This window comes from Cervus canadensis, chromosome 26 (genome assembly GCF_019320065.1).
Source record: "Cervus canadensis isolate Bull #8, Minnesota chromosome 26, ASM1932006v1, whole genome shotgun sequence".
Lineage (NCBI taxonomy): Eukaryota > Metazoa > Chordata > Mammalia > Artiodactyla > Cervidae > Cervus > Cervus canadensis.
Genome location: NC_057411.1, coordinates 11,044,823 through 11,062,620, shown reverse-complemented (window position 1 = coordinate 11,062,620; position 17,798 = coordinate 11,044,823).

Sequence of the window (17,798 nt, the reverse complement as noted above, 5' to 3'; positions counted from 1 at the left end):
GGCCGTGTGAAAGATAAAGTCTACCCCATTGCCACGGACCATTTGAAAGATAAAGTCTACCCCCCAGCCACGGACCGTGTGAAAGATAAAGTCCATCCCACAGCCACGGACCGTGTGAAAGATGAAATCTAACCCACAGCCACATACCGTGTGAAAGATAAAGTCTACCTCACAGCCACGGACCATGTGAAAGATAATGTCTACCCCACAGCCATGGACCGTGTGAAAGATAGAGTCTAATCCCACAGCCACGGACCATGTGAAAGATAGAGTCTAATCCCACAGCCACGGACCGTGTGAAAGATAGAGTCTATCCCACAGGCACGGACTGTGAGAAAGATAAACTCTATTAACAGAGCCACGGACCGTGTGAAAGATAAAGTCTATCCCACAGCCACGGACCGTGTGAAAGATAACGTTTATCCCACAGGCACGGACCGTGTGAAAAATAGAGTCTATTCCCACAGCGACAGACCATGTACAAGATAGAGTCTATCCCACAGGCTCGGACCATGTGAACGATAAAGTCTACCCCACAGGCACGGACCGGGTGAAAGATAAAGTCTATTCCCAGAGCCACGGACTGTGTGAAACATAAAGTCTATTCCCACAGACACGGACCGTGTGAAAGATAAAGTCTACTACCACAGCCACGGACCGTGTGAAAAATAAAGTCTACCCCACAGCCACGGACCGTGTGAAAGATAAAGTCTATCCCACAGCCATGGACCCTGTGAAAGATAGGGTCTATTCCCACAGCCACGGACTGTGTGAATGATACAGGCTATCCCACAGCCATGGGCCATGTGAAAGATAAAGTCTACCCCACAGCCACGGACCATGTGAAAGATAAAGTCTATCCCACAGCCACGGACCATGTGAAAGATAAAGTCTACCCCACAGCCACGGACCATGTGAAAGATAAAGTCTTTTCCCAGAGCCACGGACCTTGTGAAACATAAAGTCTATTCCCACAGACATGGACCGTATGAACGATAAAGTCTACTTCCACAGACTGGGACCGTGTGAAAGATAAAGTCTACCCCACAGACACGGAACGTGTGAAAGATAAAGTCTATCCCACAGGCACGGACCGTGTGAAAGATAAAGTCTACCCCACATCCACGGACCGTGTGAAAGATAAAGTTTATCCGACAGGCACGGACCGTGTGAAAGATAAAGTCTATCCCAGAGGCACGGGCCGTGTGAAAAAGTCTATCCCACAGGCACGGACCGTGTGAAAGATAAAGTCTGTCCTAGAGGCACGGACCGTGTGAAAGATAAAGTCTATTCCACAGCCACAGACCGTGTGAAAGATACATTCTATCGCACAGCCACGGACCATGTGAAAGATGAATTCTATTCCCAGAGTCACGGACCTTGTGAAACATAAAGTCTATTCCCACAGCCACGGACCGTGTGAAACATAAAGACTACTCCCACAGCCACGGACCATGTGAAAGATAAAGTCTACCCCACAGCCTAGGACCGTGTGAAAAAGTCTATCCCACAGCAACAGACTGTGTGAAAGATAAAGTCTATACCACAGCCCCGGACCATGTGAAAGATAAAGTCTATCCCACAGGGACGGACCGTATGAAAGATAAAGTCTACCCCACAGCCACGGACAATGTGAAAGATAAATTCAATTCCCAGAGCCACGGACCTTGTGAAACATAAAGTCCATTCCCACAGCCACGGACCGTGTGAAAGATAAAGACTACTCCCACAGCCACGGACCATGTGAAAGATAAAGTCTACCCCACAGCCACGGACCGAGTGAAAAAGTCTATCCCACAGGCACGGACCGTGTGAAAGATAAAGTCTATCTGACAGGCACAGACCACGTGAAAGATAAAGTCTATCTCACAGGCACAGACCACGTGAAAGATAAAGTCTATTCCCACAGCACCGGACCGTGTGAAAGATAAAGTCTATCCCACAGCCACGGACCATGTGAAAGATAAAGTCTATCCGACAGGCACTGACCGTGTGAAAGATAAAGTCTATCCCAAAGCAATGGACCGTGTGAAAGATAAAGTCTATCCCACAGCAACGGACCGTGTGAAAAAGTCTATCCCACAGCCAGGGACCGTGTGAAACATAAAGTCTATCCCACAGGCACGGACGTTGTGAAAGATAAAGTCTATCCCACAGGCACGGACAGTGTGAAAAAGTCCATCCCTCAGCCACGGACCGTGTGAAAGATAAAGTTTAATCCACAGCCAAGGGCCGTGTGAAAGATAAAGTCTACCCCACAGCCATGGACCGTGTGAAAGATAAAGTCTATCCCACAGGCACGGACAGTGTTAATGATACAGTCTGTTCCCACAGCCATGGACCGTGTAAAAGATTAAGTCTACCACAAAGACACGGACCGTGTGAAGATAAGTCTATATGCCACAGCACGGAGCTGTTAGAAAGGTAAAGTCTACCCCACAGCCACGGACTGTGTGAAAGATAAAGTCTAGCCCCACAGCCACGGACGTGTGAAAGATAGATGCTATCCCAGAGGTGTGGACCGAGTGAAAGAGTCTATCCCACAGGCATGGACTGTGTGAAAGATAAAGTCTATTCCCACAGCCACGGACCGTGTGAAAGATAGAGGCTATCCCAGAGGTATGGACCGAGTGAAAGATAGAGTGTATCTCACAGCCACGGACCGTGTGAAAGATAAAGGCTATCCCACAGGCACGGACGGTGTGAAAGATAAAGTCTATTCCCACAGCCATGGACCGTGTGAAAGATAAAGTCTATCCCACAGGCACGGACAGTGTGAATGATACAGTCTGTTCCCACAGCCATGGACCGTGTGAAAGATTAAGTCTACCACAAAGACACGGACCGTGTGAAAGATAAAGTCTATGCCACAGCCACGGAGCTTGTGAAAGATAAAGTCTACCCCACAGCCACGGACCGTGTGAAAGATAGAGGCTATCCCACAGCCACGGACCGTGTGAAAGATAGAGGCTATCCCACAGCCACGGACCATGTGAAAGATAGAGTCTATCCCACAGGCATGGACTGTGTGAAAGATAAAGTCTATTCCCACAGCCACGGACCGTGTGAAAGATAGAGGCTATCCCAGAGGTATGGACCGAGTGAAAGATAGAGTGTATCTCACAGCCACGGACCGTGTGAAAGATAAAGGCTATCCCACAGGCACGGACGGTGTGAAAGATAAAGTCTATTCCCACAGCCACGGACCGTGTGAAACATAAAGTCTATTCCCACAGTCACGGACCGTGTGAAAGATAAAGTCTATTCCCACAGGCACGGACCTTGTGAAAGATAAAGTCTACCCCACAGCAACGGGCCGGGTGAATGATTAAGTCTACCCTACAGGCACGGGCCGTGTGAAAGATAAAGTCTATGCCACAGGCACGGGCCGTGTGAAAGAGAAAGTCTACCTCACAGCCATGGACCGTGTGAAAGATAGAGGCTATCCCACTGCCACAGACCGTGTGAAAGATAAAGTCTACTCCCACAGCCACGGACCGTATGAAAGATAAAGTCTACACCACAGGCACGGACCGAGTGAAAGATAAAGTCTATCCCACAGCCACGGACCGTGTGAAAGATAAAGTCTACCCCACAGGCACGGACCGTGTGAAAGATAAAGTCTATTCCTAGAGCCAGGGACCGTGTGAAACATAAAGTCTATTCCCACAGCCACGGACCGTGTGAAAGATAAAGTCTACTACCACAGCCACGGACCGTGTGACAAATAAAGTCTACCTCACAGCCACGGACCGTGTGAAAGATAAAGTCTATCCCACAGCGATGGACTGTGTGAAAGATAGAGTCTATTCCCACAGCCACGGACTGTGTGAAAGATCGAGGCTATTCCACAGCCATGGCCCATGTGAAAGATAGAGTCTATCCCACAGGCATTGACCGTGTTTGAAATAAAGTCTATTCCCTCATCCACGGATCGTGTGAAAGATAGAGTCTATCCCACAGGCACGGACCGTGTGAAATATAGAGTCCATCCCACAGCCACGGACCGTGTGAAAGATAAACTCTATTCCCAGAGCCACGGAACATGTGAAAGATAAAGTCTACTGCACAGCCAAGGGCCGAGTGAAAGATAAAGTCTACCCCACATGCACGGGCCGTGTGAAAGATAAAGTCTATCCCAGTGCCACGTAGCGTGTGAAAGATAAAGTCAATCCCACAGCCGCGGAGCGTGTGAAAGATGAAGTCTACCCCACAGGCACGGACCGTGTGAAAGATGCAGGCTATTCCCACAGCCACGGAACGTGTGAAACTTAAAGTCTATTCCCATAGCCATGGACCGTGTGAAAGATAAAGTCTACTCCAACAGCCACAGACCGTGTGAAAGATAAAGTCTATCCCAGAGCCACGGAGCGTGTGAAAGATAGAGTCTATCCCACAGCCATGGACCATGTGAAAAATAGAGGCTATCCCACAGCCACGGACCATGTGAAAGATAGAGTCTATCCGACAGGCATGGACCGTGTGAAAGATAAAGTCTATTCCCACAGCCATGGACCGTGTGAAAGATAGAGTCTATCCCACAGGCACGGACCATGTGAAAGATAGAGTCTATCCCACAGCCACGGACCGTGTGAAAGATAGAGTCTATCCCACAGGCACGGACCGTGTGAAAGATAAAGTCTATTCCCACAGCCATGGACCGTGTGAAACATAAAGTGTATTCCCACAGCCACGGACCGTGTGAAACTTAAAGTCTATTCCCACAGCCATGGACCGTGTGAAAGATAAAGTCTACTCCAACAGCCACAGACCGTGTGAAAGATAAAGTCTATCCCAGAGCCACGGAGCGTGTGAAAGATAGAGTCTATCCCACAGCCATGGACCATGTGAAAGATAGAGGCTATCCCACAGCCACGGACCATGTGAAAGATAGAGTCTATCCGACAGGCATGGACCGTGTGAAAGATAAAGTCTATTCTCACAGCCATGGACCGTGTGAAAGATAGAGTCTATCCCACAGGCACGGACCATGTGAAAAATAGAGTCTATCCCACAGCCACGGACCGTGTGAAAGATAGAGTCTATCCCACAGGCACGGACCATGTGAAAGATAGAGTCTATCCCACAGCCACGGACCTTGTGAAAGTTAAACTCTACCCACAGCAACGCACCTTGTGAAAGATAAATTCTACCCGACAGCCACGGACCGTGTGAAAGATAAAGTCTATACCAGAGCCACTGACCATGTGAAAGATAAAGTCTTTCCCACAGCCACGCACCATGTGAAAGATAAAGTCTACCCGACAGCCACGGACCGTGTGAAAGATAAAGTCTACCCCACAGCCACGGACCGTGTGAAAGATAAAGTCTATCCCACAGGCACGGACGTGTGTAACATAAAGTCTATCCCACAGCCACGGACCGTGTGAAAAAGTCTATCTCACAGGCATGGACCATGTGAAAGAAAAAGTCTACCCCAAAGTCAAGGACCGTGTGAAAGACAAAGTCTATCCCACAGCCACGGACCGTGTGAAAGATAAAGTCTATCCCAGAGCCACGGAGCGTGTGAAAGATAAAGTCTATCCCACAGCCACGGACCGTGTGAAACATAAAGTCTACTCCCACAGCCATGGACCGTGTGAAAGATAAAGTCTACTCCAACAGCCACGGAACGTGTGAAAGATAAAGTCTACCCCACAGTCACGGACCGTGTGAAAGATAGAGTCTATCCCACAGCCACGGACCGTGTGAAAGATAGAGTCTGTTCCCACATCTATGGACCGTGTGAAAGATAAAGTCTATCCCACAGCCACGGATCATGTGAAAGGTAAAGTCTATCCCACAGGCACGGACCGTGTGAAAGATAAAATCTATCCACAGGGATGGACCGTGTGAAAGATAAAGTCTATCCCACAGCCACGGACCGTGTGAAAGATAAAGTCTATCCCACAGGCTCGGACCGTGTGAAAGATAAAGTCTATCCCACAGGCACGGAACGTGTGAAAGATAAAGTCTACCCCACAGCCACGGACAGTGTGAACGATAAAGTCTATCCCACAGGCACGGATAGTTTGAAAGATAGAGTCTGTTCCCACAGCCATGGACCGTGTGAAAGATAAAGTCTACCCCACAGCCACTGACCGTGTGAAAGATAAAATCTATCCCAAAGACAAATACCGTGTGAAAAATAAAATCTATCCCAAAGCCACATACCGTGTGAAAGATACAGTCTACCCCACAGCCACAGACCATGTGAAATATAAAGTCTACCCCACAGCCATGGACCGTGTGAAAGATAAAGTCTATCCCACAGCCACGGACCGTGTGAAAGATAAAGTCTATCCCACAGCCTCGGACCGTGTGAAAGGTAAAGTGTATCCCACAGCCACGGACCGTGTGAAAGATAAAGTCTATCCCACAGCCACGGACCGTGTGAAAGATAAAGTCTATCCCACAGCCACGGACCATGTGAAAAAGTCAATCCCACAGCCACGGACCGTGTGAAAGATAAAGTCTACTCCACATCCACGGACCATGTGAAACATAAAATCTATTCCCACAGCCATGGACCGTATGAAAGATAAAGTCTACCCCACAGCCACGGACCGTGTGAAAGATAAAGTCTATCCCACAGGCACGGACCGTGTGAAAAAGTCTATCACACAGCCACTTACCGTGTGAAAGATAAAGTCTATACGAGAGCCACGGATTATGTGAAAGATAAAGTCTATCCCACAGGCACGGACCGTGTGAAAGATAAAGTCTATCCCACAGCCGCGGACTGTATGAAAAAGTCAATCCCACAGCCAGACCATGTGGATATGATAAAAGTGTTTCCCAAGGGCACGGGACCGTGTGAAAGATAAAGTTCTATCCCCACAGGCACGGACCGTGTTGAAAAAGTCGTATCCTACAGGCAATGGACCGTGTGAAAGATAAAGTCCACTTCACAGCCACGGGCCGTGTGAAAGATAAAGTCTACCCCAAAGCCACGGGCCGTGTGAAAGACAAAGTCTACACAAAGCCACGGACCTTGTGAAAGTTAAAGTCTACCCACAGCAACGCACCGTGTGAAAGATAAAGTCTACCCGATAACCTCGGACCGTGGAAAGATAAAGTCTATACCAGAGCCACTGACCATGTGAAAGATAAAGTCTATCCCACAGCCACGCACCGTGTGACAGCTAAAGTGTATCCCACAGCCACGGACCGTGTGAAAGATAAAGTCTATCCCACAGGCACGGACCAGGTGAAAGATAAACTCTATCCCACAGCCACGGACCATGTGAAAAAATCAATCCCACAGCCATGGACCGTGTGAAAGATAAAGTCTATCCCACAGGCACGGACCGTGTGAAAGATAAAGTCTATCCCACAGCCACGGACCGTGTGAAAAAGTCTATCTCACAGGCATGGACCATGTGAAAGAGAAAGTCTACCCCAAAGCCACGGACCGTGTGAAAGACAAAGTCTATCCCACAGCCACGGACCGTGTGAAAGATAAAGTCTATCCCAGAGCCACGGAGTGTGTGAAAGATAAACTCTATCCCACAGCCACGGACCGTGTGAAAGATAAAGTCTACCCCACAGGCACGGACCGTGTGAAAGATACAGGCTATTCCCACAGCCACAGATCGTGTGAAACATAAAGTCTACTCCCACAGCCATGGACCGTGTGAAAGATAAAGTCTACTCCAACAACCACGGACCGTGTGAAAGATAAAGTCTATCCCACAGCCACGGACCGTGTGAAAGATAAAGTCTATCCCACAGCCATGGACTGTGTTAACGATAGAGTCTATTCCCACAGCCACGGACCGTGTGAAAGATAGAGGCTATCCCACAGCCACGGACCATGTGAAAGATAGAGTCTATCCGACAGGCATGGACCGTGTGAAAGATAAAGTCTATTCCCACAGCCATGGACCGTGTGAAAGATAGAGTCTATCCCACAGGCACGGACCATGTGAAAGATAGAGTCTATCCCACAGCCACGGACCGTGTGAAAGATGAAGTCTATCCCACAGGCACGGACCGTGTGAAAAAGTCTATCCAACAGGCATGGACCATGTGAAAGATAAAGTCTACCCCAAAGACACGGACCGTGTGAAAGAAAAAGTCTATCTCACAGCCACGGACCGTGTGAAAGATAAAGTCTATCCCAGAGCCACGGAGCGTGTGAAAGATAAAGTCTAACCCACAGCCGCGGACCATGTGAACGATAAAGTCTACCCCACAGGCACGGACCGTGTGAAAGATGCAGGCTATTCCCACAGCCACGGAACATGTGAAACATAAAGTCTATTCCCACAGCCATGGACCGTGTGAAAGATAAAGTCTACTCCAACAGCCACGGATCGTGTGAAAGATAAAGTGTATCCCAGAGCCACGGAGCTTGTGAAAGATAAAGTCTATCCGACAGCCATGGACCGTGTGAAAGATAGAGTCTATTCCCACAGCCACGGACCGTGTGAAACATAAAGTGTATTCCCACAGCCACGACCGTGTGAAAAATAAAGTCTATTCCCACAGCCTCGGACCATGTGAAAGATAAAGTCTACCCCACAGCCGCTGACCGTGTGAAAGATAAAATCTATCCCAAAGCCACATACCGTGTGAAAGATAAAATCTATCCCAAAGCCACATACCGTGTGAAAGATACAGTCTACCCCACAGCCACAGACCATGTGAAATATAAAGTCTACCCCACAGCCATGGGCCGTGTGAAAGATAGAGTCTAATCCCACAGCCACGGACCATTTGAAAGATAGAATCTATCCCACAGCCACGGACCGTGTGAAAGATAGAATCTATCCCACAGGCACGGACCATGTGAAAGATAAAGTCTATCCCACAGGCATGGACCGTGTGAAAGATAAAGTCTATCCCACAGGCTCGGACCGAGTGAAAGATAAAGTCTGCCCCACAGCCATGGGCCGTGTGAAAGATAAAGTCTACCCCGCAGCCACGGGCCGTGTGAAAGACAAAGTCTATCCCATAGGCTCGGACCGTGTGCAACATAAAGTCTATCCCACAGGAACGGGCCGTATGAAAGATAAAGTCTACCCCACAGCCACGTGCCGTGTGAAAGATAAAGTCTACCCCATGGCCACGGGCCGTGTGAAAGATAAAGTCTACCCCACTGCCACGGGCCGTGTGAAAGATAAAGTCTACCCCCGAGCCATGGACCGTGTGAAAGATAAAGTCAATCCCACATCCTCGGACCGTGTGAAAGATAAAATCTATCCCACAGCCACATACCGTGTGAAAGATAAAGTCTACCCCACAGCCACGGACCATGTAAAAGATAAAGTCTATCCCAAAGCCACGGACTGTGTGAAAGATAAAATCTATCCCACAGCAACGGACCGTGTGAAAGATAAAGTCTATCAAACAGCCACGGACCGTGTGAAAATTAAAGTTTACCCCACAGCCACGGACCGTGTGAAAGATAAAGTCTACCCCACAGCCATGGACCGTGTGAAAGATAAAGTCTATCCCACAGGCATTGACCATGAGAAAGATAAAGTCTATCCCACAGCCACGGACCGTGTGAAAGATAAAGTCAACCCAACAGCCACGGACCGTGAGTCAGATAAAGTCTTCCCCACAGACACGGACCAAGTGAAAGATAAAGTCTATCAAACACCCCGGACCATGTGAAAGATAAAGGTTACCCCACAGCCACGGACCGTGTGAAAGATAAAGTCTACCCCACAGGCACGTGCCGTGTGAAAGATAAAGTCTATCCCACAGACACGGACCGTGTGAAAGATAAAGTCTGCCCCACGGCAACGGACCGTGTGAAAGATAAAGTCTATCCCACAGGCACGGACCGTGTGAAAGATAAAGTCTATCCCACAGGCACGGACCGTGTGAAAAAGTCTATCCCACAGGCATGGACCATGTGAAAGGTAAAGTCTACCCCAAAGCCACGGACCGTGTGAAAGATAAAGTCTATCCCACAGCCACGGACCGTGTGAAAGATAAAGTCTATCCCACAGGCACGGACCATGTGAAAGATAGAGTCTATCCCACAGACACGGACCATGTGAAAGATAGAGTCTATCCCACAGGCACGGACCATGTGAAAGATAGAGTCTATCCCACAGGCACGGACCATGTGAAAGATAGAGTCTATCTCACAGCAACGGACCGTGTGAAAGATAGAGTCTAACCCACAGGCACGAACCGTGTGAAAGATAAAGTCTATTCCCACAGCCACGGACCGTGTGAACATAAAGTGTATTCCCACAGCCACGGACCGTGTGAAAAATAAAGTCTATTCCCACAGCCACGGACCGTGTGAAAGATAAAGTCTATCCCACAGGTTCGGACCGTGTGAAAGATAAAGTCTGCCCCACAACCATGGGCCGTGTGAAAGATAAAGTCTACCCCGCAGCCACGGGCCGTGTGAAAGACAAAGTCTATCCCAAAGGCACGGACCGTGTGCAACATAAAGTCTATCCTACAGGAACGGGCCGTATGAAAGATAAAGTCTACCCCACAGCCACGTGCCGTGTGAAAGATAAAGTCTACCCCATGGGCACGGGCCGTGTGAAAGATAAAGTCTACCCCACTGCCACGGGCCGTGTGAAAGATAAAGTCTACCCCCGCGCCATGGACCGTGTGAAAGATAAAGTCTATCAAACAGCCACGGACCGTGTGAAAATTAAAGTTTACCCCACAGCCACGGACCGTGTGAAAAATAAAGTCTATTCCCACAGCCACGGACCGTGTGAAACATAAAGTCTAACCTAAGCCACGGACCATGTGAAAGATAAAGTCTACCGCACAGCCACGGATGGTGTTAAAGATAAAGTCCACTTCACAGCCACGGGCCGTGTGAAAGATAAAGTCTACCCCACAGCCACGGGCCGTGTGAAAGATAAAGTCTACACAAAGCCACGGACCTTGTGAAAGTTAAACTCTACCCACAGCAACGCACCGTGTGAAAGATAAAGTCTACCCGACAGCCACGGACCGTGTGAAAGATAAAGTCTATACCAGAGCCAATGACCATGTGAAAGATAAAGTCTATCCCATAGGCACGGACCGTGTGAAAGATAAAGTCTACCCCACAGCCGCGGACTGTATGAAAGATAAAGTCTACCACACAGCCTGGGACCGTGTGAAAGGTAAAGTGTATCCCACAGCCATGGACCGTGTGAAAGATAAAGTCTATCCCACAGGCACGGACAATGTGAAAGATAAAGTCTATCCCACAGCCACGGACCGTGTGAAAGATAAAGTCTACCCCACAGCCACGGACCGTGTGAAAGATAAAGTCTACCCCACATCCTCGGACTGTATGAAAGATAAAGTCTACCACACAGCCACGGACCGTGTGAAAGGTAAAGTGTATCCCACAGCCATGGACCGTGTGAAAGATAAAGTCTATCCCACAGGCACGGACCATGTGAAAGATAAAGTCTATCCCACAGCCACGGACCGTGTGAAAAAGTCAATACCACAGCCACGGACCATGTGAATGATAAAGTCTTTCCCACAGGCACGGACCGTGTGAAAGATAAAGTCTATCAAACAGAAAGGGACCGTGTGAAAAAGTCTATCCTACAGGCATGGACCATGTGAAAGATAAAGTCTACCCCAAAGCCACGGACCGTATGAAAGATAAATTCTATCACACAGCCACGGACCGTGTGAAAGATAGATTCTACCCCACATCCACGGACCGTGTGAAATATAGAGTCTACCCCACAGCCACGGACCTTGTGAAAGATAGAGTCTATTCCCACAGCCATGGACCATGTGAAAGATAGAGTTTAACCCAGAGCCACGGACCGTGTGAAAGATAGAGTCTATCCCACAGGCCCGGACTATGTGAAAGATAAAGTCTATCCCAGAGGCACGGACCGTGTGAAGGATAAAGTCTATACCACAGCCACGGACCATGTGAAAGATAGAGTCTATCCCACAGCCACGGACCCTGTGATAGATAGAGTCTATCCCACAGGCACGACTATGTGAAAGATAAAGTCTATTCCCACAGCCACGGACCATGTAAAACATAAAGTCTATTCCCACAGCCACGGGCCGTGTGAAAGATAAAGTCTACCCCCGAGCCATGGACCGTGTGAAAGATAAAGTCTATCAAACAGCCACGGACCGTGTGAAAATTAAAGTTTACCCCACAGCCACGGACCGCGTGAAAAATAAAGTCTATTCCCACAGCCACGGACCGTGTGAAACATAAAGTCTAACCTAAGCCACGGACCATGTGAAAGATAAAGTCTACCGCACAGCCACGGACGGTGTTAAAGATAAAGTCCACTTCACAACCACGGGCCGTGTGAAAGATAAAGTCTACCCCACAGCCACGGGCCGTGTGAAAGATAAAGTCTACACAAAGCCACGGACCTTGTGAAAGTTAAACTCTACCCACAGCAACGCACCGTGTGAAAGATAAAGTCTACCCGACAGCCACGGACCGTGTGAAAGATAAAGTCTATACCAGAGCCACTGACCATGTGAAAGATAAAGTCTATCCCATAGGCACGGACCGTGTGAAAGATAAAGTCTACCCCACAGCCGCGGACTGTATGAAAGATAAAGTCTACCACACAGCTACGGACCGTGTGAAAGGTAAAGTGTATCCCACAGCCATGGACCGTGTGAAAGATAAAGTCTATCCCACAGGCACGGACAATGTGAAAGATAAAGTCTATCCCACAGCCACGGACCGTGTGAAAAAGTCAATCCCACAGCCACGGACCATGTGAATGATAAAGTCTTTCCCACAGGCACGGACCGTGTGAAAGATAAAGTCTTTCAAACAGAAAGGGACCGTTAGAAAAAGTCTATCCTACAGGCATGGACCATGTGAAAGATAAAGTCTACCCCAAAGCCACGGACCGTGTGAAAGATAAATTCTATCACACAGCCATGGACCGTGTGAAAGATAAAGTCTACTCCCACAGCCATGGACCGTGTGAAAGATAAAGTCTACTCCCACAGCCATGGACCGTGTGAAAGATAAAGTCTACTCCAACAGCCACGGACCGTGTGAAAGATAAAGTCTATCCCACAGCCACGGACCGTGTGAAGGATTAAGTCTATCCCACAGCCATGGACTGTGTGAAAGATAGAGTCTATTCCCACAGCCACGGACCGTGTGAAAGATAGAGTCTGTTCCCACATCTAACGACCATGTGAAAGATAAAGTCTACCCCACAGCCACGGACCGTGTGAAAGATAGAGTCTATCCCACACCCACGGACCGTGTGAAAGATAGAGTCTGTTCCCACATCTAAGGACCGTTTGAAAGATAAAGTCTATCCCACAGCCACGGATCATGTGAAAGGTAAAGTCTATCCCACAGCCACCGACCGTGTGAAAGATAGAGGCTATCCCACAGCCACGGACCATGTGAAAGATAGAGTCTATCCCACAGGCATGAAATGTGTGAAAGATAAAGTCTATTCCCACAGCCACGGACCGTGTGAAAGATAAAGGCTATCCCAGAGGTATGGACCGAGTGAAAGATAGAGTCTATCCCACAGCCACGGACCGTGTGAAAGATAAAGGCTATCCCACAGGCACGGACCGTGTGAAAGATAAAGTCTATTCCCACAGCCACGGACCGTGTGAAACATAAAGTCTATTCCCACAGCCACGGACCGTGTGAAAGATGAAGTCTATCCCACAGGCAGGGACCGTGTGAAAGATAAAGTCTACCCCACAGGCACGTGCCGTGTGAAAGATAAAGTCTATCCCATAGACACGGACCGTGTGAAAGATAAAGTCTGCCCCACGGCAACGGACCGTGTGAAAGATGAAGTCTATCCCACAGGCAGGGACCGTGTGAACGATAAAGTCTATCCCAAAGGCACGGACCGTGTGAAAAAGTCTATCCCACAAGCATGGACCATGTGAAAGGTAAAGTCTACCCCAAAGCCACGGACCGTGTGAAAGATAAAGTCTATCCCACAGCCACGGACCGTGTGAAAGATAGAGTCTATCCCACAGGCACGGACCGTGTGAAAGATAGAGTCTATCCCACATGCACGGACCATGTGAAAGATAGAGTCTATCCCACAGGCACGGACTATGTGAAAGATAGAATCTATCCCACAGGCACGGACCATGTGAAAGATAGAGTCTATCTCACAGCCACGGAACGTGTGAAAGATAGATTCTAACCCACAGGCACGGGCCGTGTGAAAGATAAAGTCTATTCCCACAGCCACGGACCGTGTGAACATAAAGTGTATTCCCACAGCCACGGACCGTGTCAAAAATAAAGTCTATTCCCACAGCCACGGACCGTGTGAAAGATAAAGTCTATCCCACAGGTTCGGACCGTGTGAAAGACAATGTCTATCCCAACGGCACGGACCGTGTGCAACATAAAGTCTATCCCACAGGAACGGGCCGTATGAAAGATAAAGTCTACCCCACAGCCACGTGCCGTGTGAAAGATAAAGTCTACCCCATGGGCACGGGCCGTGTGAAAGATAACGTCTACCCCACTGCCGCGGGCCGTGTGAAAGATAAAGTCTACCCCCGAGCCATGGACCGTGTGAAAGATAAAGTCTATCAAACAGCCACGGACCGTGTGAAAATTAAAGTTTACCCCACAGCCACGGACCGTGTGAAAGATAAAGTCTACCCCACAGCCATGGACCGTGTGAAAGATAAAGTCTATCCCACAGGCATGGACCATGAGAAAGAAAAAGTCTATCCCACAGCCACGGACCGTGTGAAAGATAAAGTCAACCCAACAGCCACGGACCGTGAGTCAGATAAAGTCTTCCCCACAGACACGGACCGTGTGAAAGATAAAGTCTATCAAACACCCCGGACCATGTGAAAGATAAAGGTTACCCCACAGCCACGGACCGTGTGAAAGATAAAGTCTACCCCACAGGCACGGGCCGTGTGAAAGATAAAGTCTATCCCACAGACACGGACCGTGTGAAAGATAAAGTCTGCCCCACAGCAACGGACCTGTGAAAGATGAAGTCTATCCCACAGGTAGGACCGTGTGAAAGATACAGTCTATCCCACAGCACGGACCGATCGTTTAAAAAGTCTATTCCCACAGGCACGGGAACATGTTGAAAGATTATAGGCTATCCCACAGCACGGACCGTGTGAAAGATAGAGTCTATCCCACAGGCACGACGTGTGAAAGATTAAAAGTCTATTCCACAAGCCATGGACCGTTGGAAACATAAAGTATTTCCCACAGCCACGGACCGGTGAAAAATAAATTTTCATGCCACAGCCACGGACCGTGTGAAACATTAAAGTCTACACCCACAGCCACGGACCATGTGAAGATAAAGTCTACCGCCACAGCACGGACGGTGTTAAAGATAAATCCACTTCACCAGGCCACGGGCCGTAGGAAAGATAATGTCTACCCCACCAGCCACGGGCCGCTGTGAAAAGATAAAGTCTACACAAAGCCAACGGGCCTGTGAAGTTAAAGTCTACCACTAAGGCAACGCACCGTGTGGGTGTGAAAGGTTTAAGTTCTACCCGACAGCCCACGGACCGTGTGAAAGATAAAGTCTATTACCAGGCCACTGACCATGTGAAAATATAGTCATCCCACAGGGCACGGACCGTGTGAAAAGATAAAGTCTACCCCACAGCCGCGGACTGTATGAAAGATAAAGTTACCACAACAAGCCACGACGTGTGAAAAAGTAAAGTGATCCCACAGCCATGGACCGTGTGAAAGATAGAGTTCTACCCCCCACCAGCCATGGACCGTGTGAAGATAGAGTCTATCCCACAGCCACGGACCATGTGAAAAATGAGTCTAATCCCACAGCACGGACTCGTGTGAAAGATAGAGTAATCCCACAGGCATGGACCAATGTGAATGATAAAGTCTATCCCACAGGCACGGACTGTGAGAAAGATAAACTCTATTCCCAGAGCCACGGACCGTGTGAAAGATAAAGTCTACCCCACAGCCACGGACCGTGTGAAAGATAAACTTTATCCCACAGGCACGGACCGTGTGAAAGATAGAGTCTATTCCCACAGCGACAGACCATGCGCAAGATAGAGTCTATCCCACAGGCACGGACCATGTGAAAGATAAAGACTACCCCACAGCCACGGACCGTGTGAAAAATAAAGTCTACCCCCCACCACGGACCGTGTGAAAGATACAGTCTATCCCACAGCCATGGACCCTGTGAAAGATAGAGTCTATTCCCATAGCCACGGACTGTGTGAATGATAGAGGCTATCCCATAGCCACGGGCCATGTGAAAGATAAAGTCGACCCCACAGCCACGGACCATGTGAAAGATAGAATCTCTTCCCAGAGCCACGGACCTTGTGAAACATAAAGTCTATTCCCACAGACGTGGACCATATGAACGATAAAGTCTTCTTCCACAGCCTGGGACCGTGTGAAAGATAAAGTCTACCCCATAGACACGGAACGTGTGAAAGATAAAGTCTATCCCACAGGCACAGACCGTGTGAAAGATAAAGTCTACCCCACATCCACGGACCGTGTGAAAGATAAAGTTTATACGACAGGCACGGACCGTGTGAAAGATAGAGTCTATCCGACAAGCACGGAGCGTGTGAAAGATAGAGTCTATTCCCACAGTCACGGACCGTGTGAAAGATAAAGTCTATCCCACAGCAACGGACCATGTGAAAGATAAAGTCTATCCCACAGTCACGGACCGTGTGAAAGATAAAGTCTATCCCACAGGAACGGACCGTGTGAAAGATAAAGTCTATCCCACAGGCATGGACCGTGTGAAAAAGTCTATCCCACAGCCACGGACCGTGTGATAGATAAAGTCTATTCCACAGGCATGGACCGTGTGAAAGATAAAGTCTATCCCAGAGGCACGGGCCGTGTGAAAAAGTCTATCCCACAGGCACGGAAAGTGTGAAAGATAAAGTCTGGCCTAGAGGCACGGACCATGTGAAAGATAAAGTCTATCCCACAGGCACGTACCGTGTGAAAGATAAAATCTATCCCACAGCCACAGACCGTGTGAAAGATACAGTCTATCGCACAGCCACGGACCATGTGAAAGATGAATTCTATTCCCAGAGTCACGGACCTTGTGAAACAAAAAGTCTATTCCCACAGCCACGGACCGTGTGAAACATAAAGACTACTCCCACAGCCACGGACCATGTGAAAGGTAAAGTCTACCCCACAGCCAAGGACCGTGTGAAAAAGTCTATCCCACAGGCACGGACCGTGTGAAAGATAAAGTCTATCCCACAGCCACGGACCGTGTGAAAGATAAAGTCTACCCTGAAGCCACGGGCCGTGTGAAAGACAAAGTCTATCCCATAGGCACGGACCGTGTGAAAGATTAAGTCTATCTTACAGGAACGGGCCATATGAAAGAAATGTCTACCCCACAGCCACGGGCCGTGTGAAAGATAAAGTCTACCCCACAGGCACGGGCCGTGTGAAAGATAAAGTCTACCCCACTGCAACAGGCCGTGTGAAAGATAGAGTCTATCCCACAGCCACGGACCATGTAAACGATGAAGTCTATCCAACAGCCTCGGACCGTGTGAAACATAAAGTTTATTCCCACAGCCATGGACCGTGTGAAAGAAAAACTCTATTACCTAGCAACGTATCGTGTGAAAGATAAAGTCTACCCCACAGCCACGGACCGTGTGAAAGATGAAATCTATCCCACAGGCACGGATCGTGTGAAAGATAAAGTCTATTCCACAGCAACGGATCGTGTGAAAAAGTCTATCCCACAGCCACGGACCGTGTGAAACATAAAGTCTATCCCACAGGCACGGACCGTGTGAAAGATAAAGTCTATTCCACAGGCACGGACCATGTGAAAAAGTCT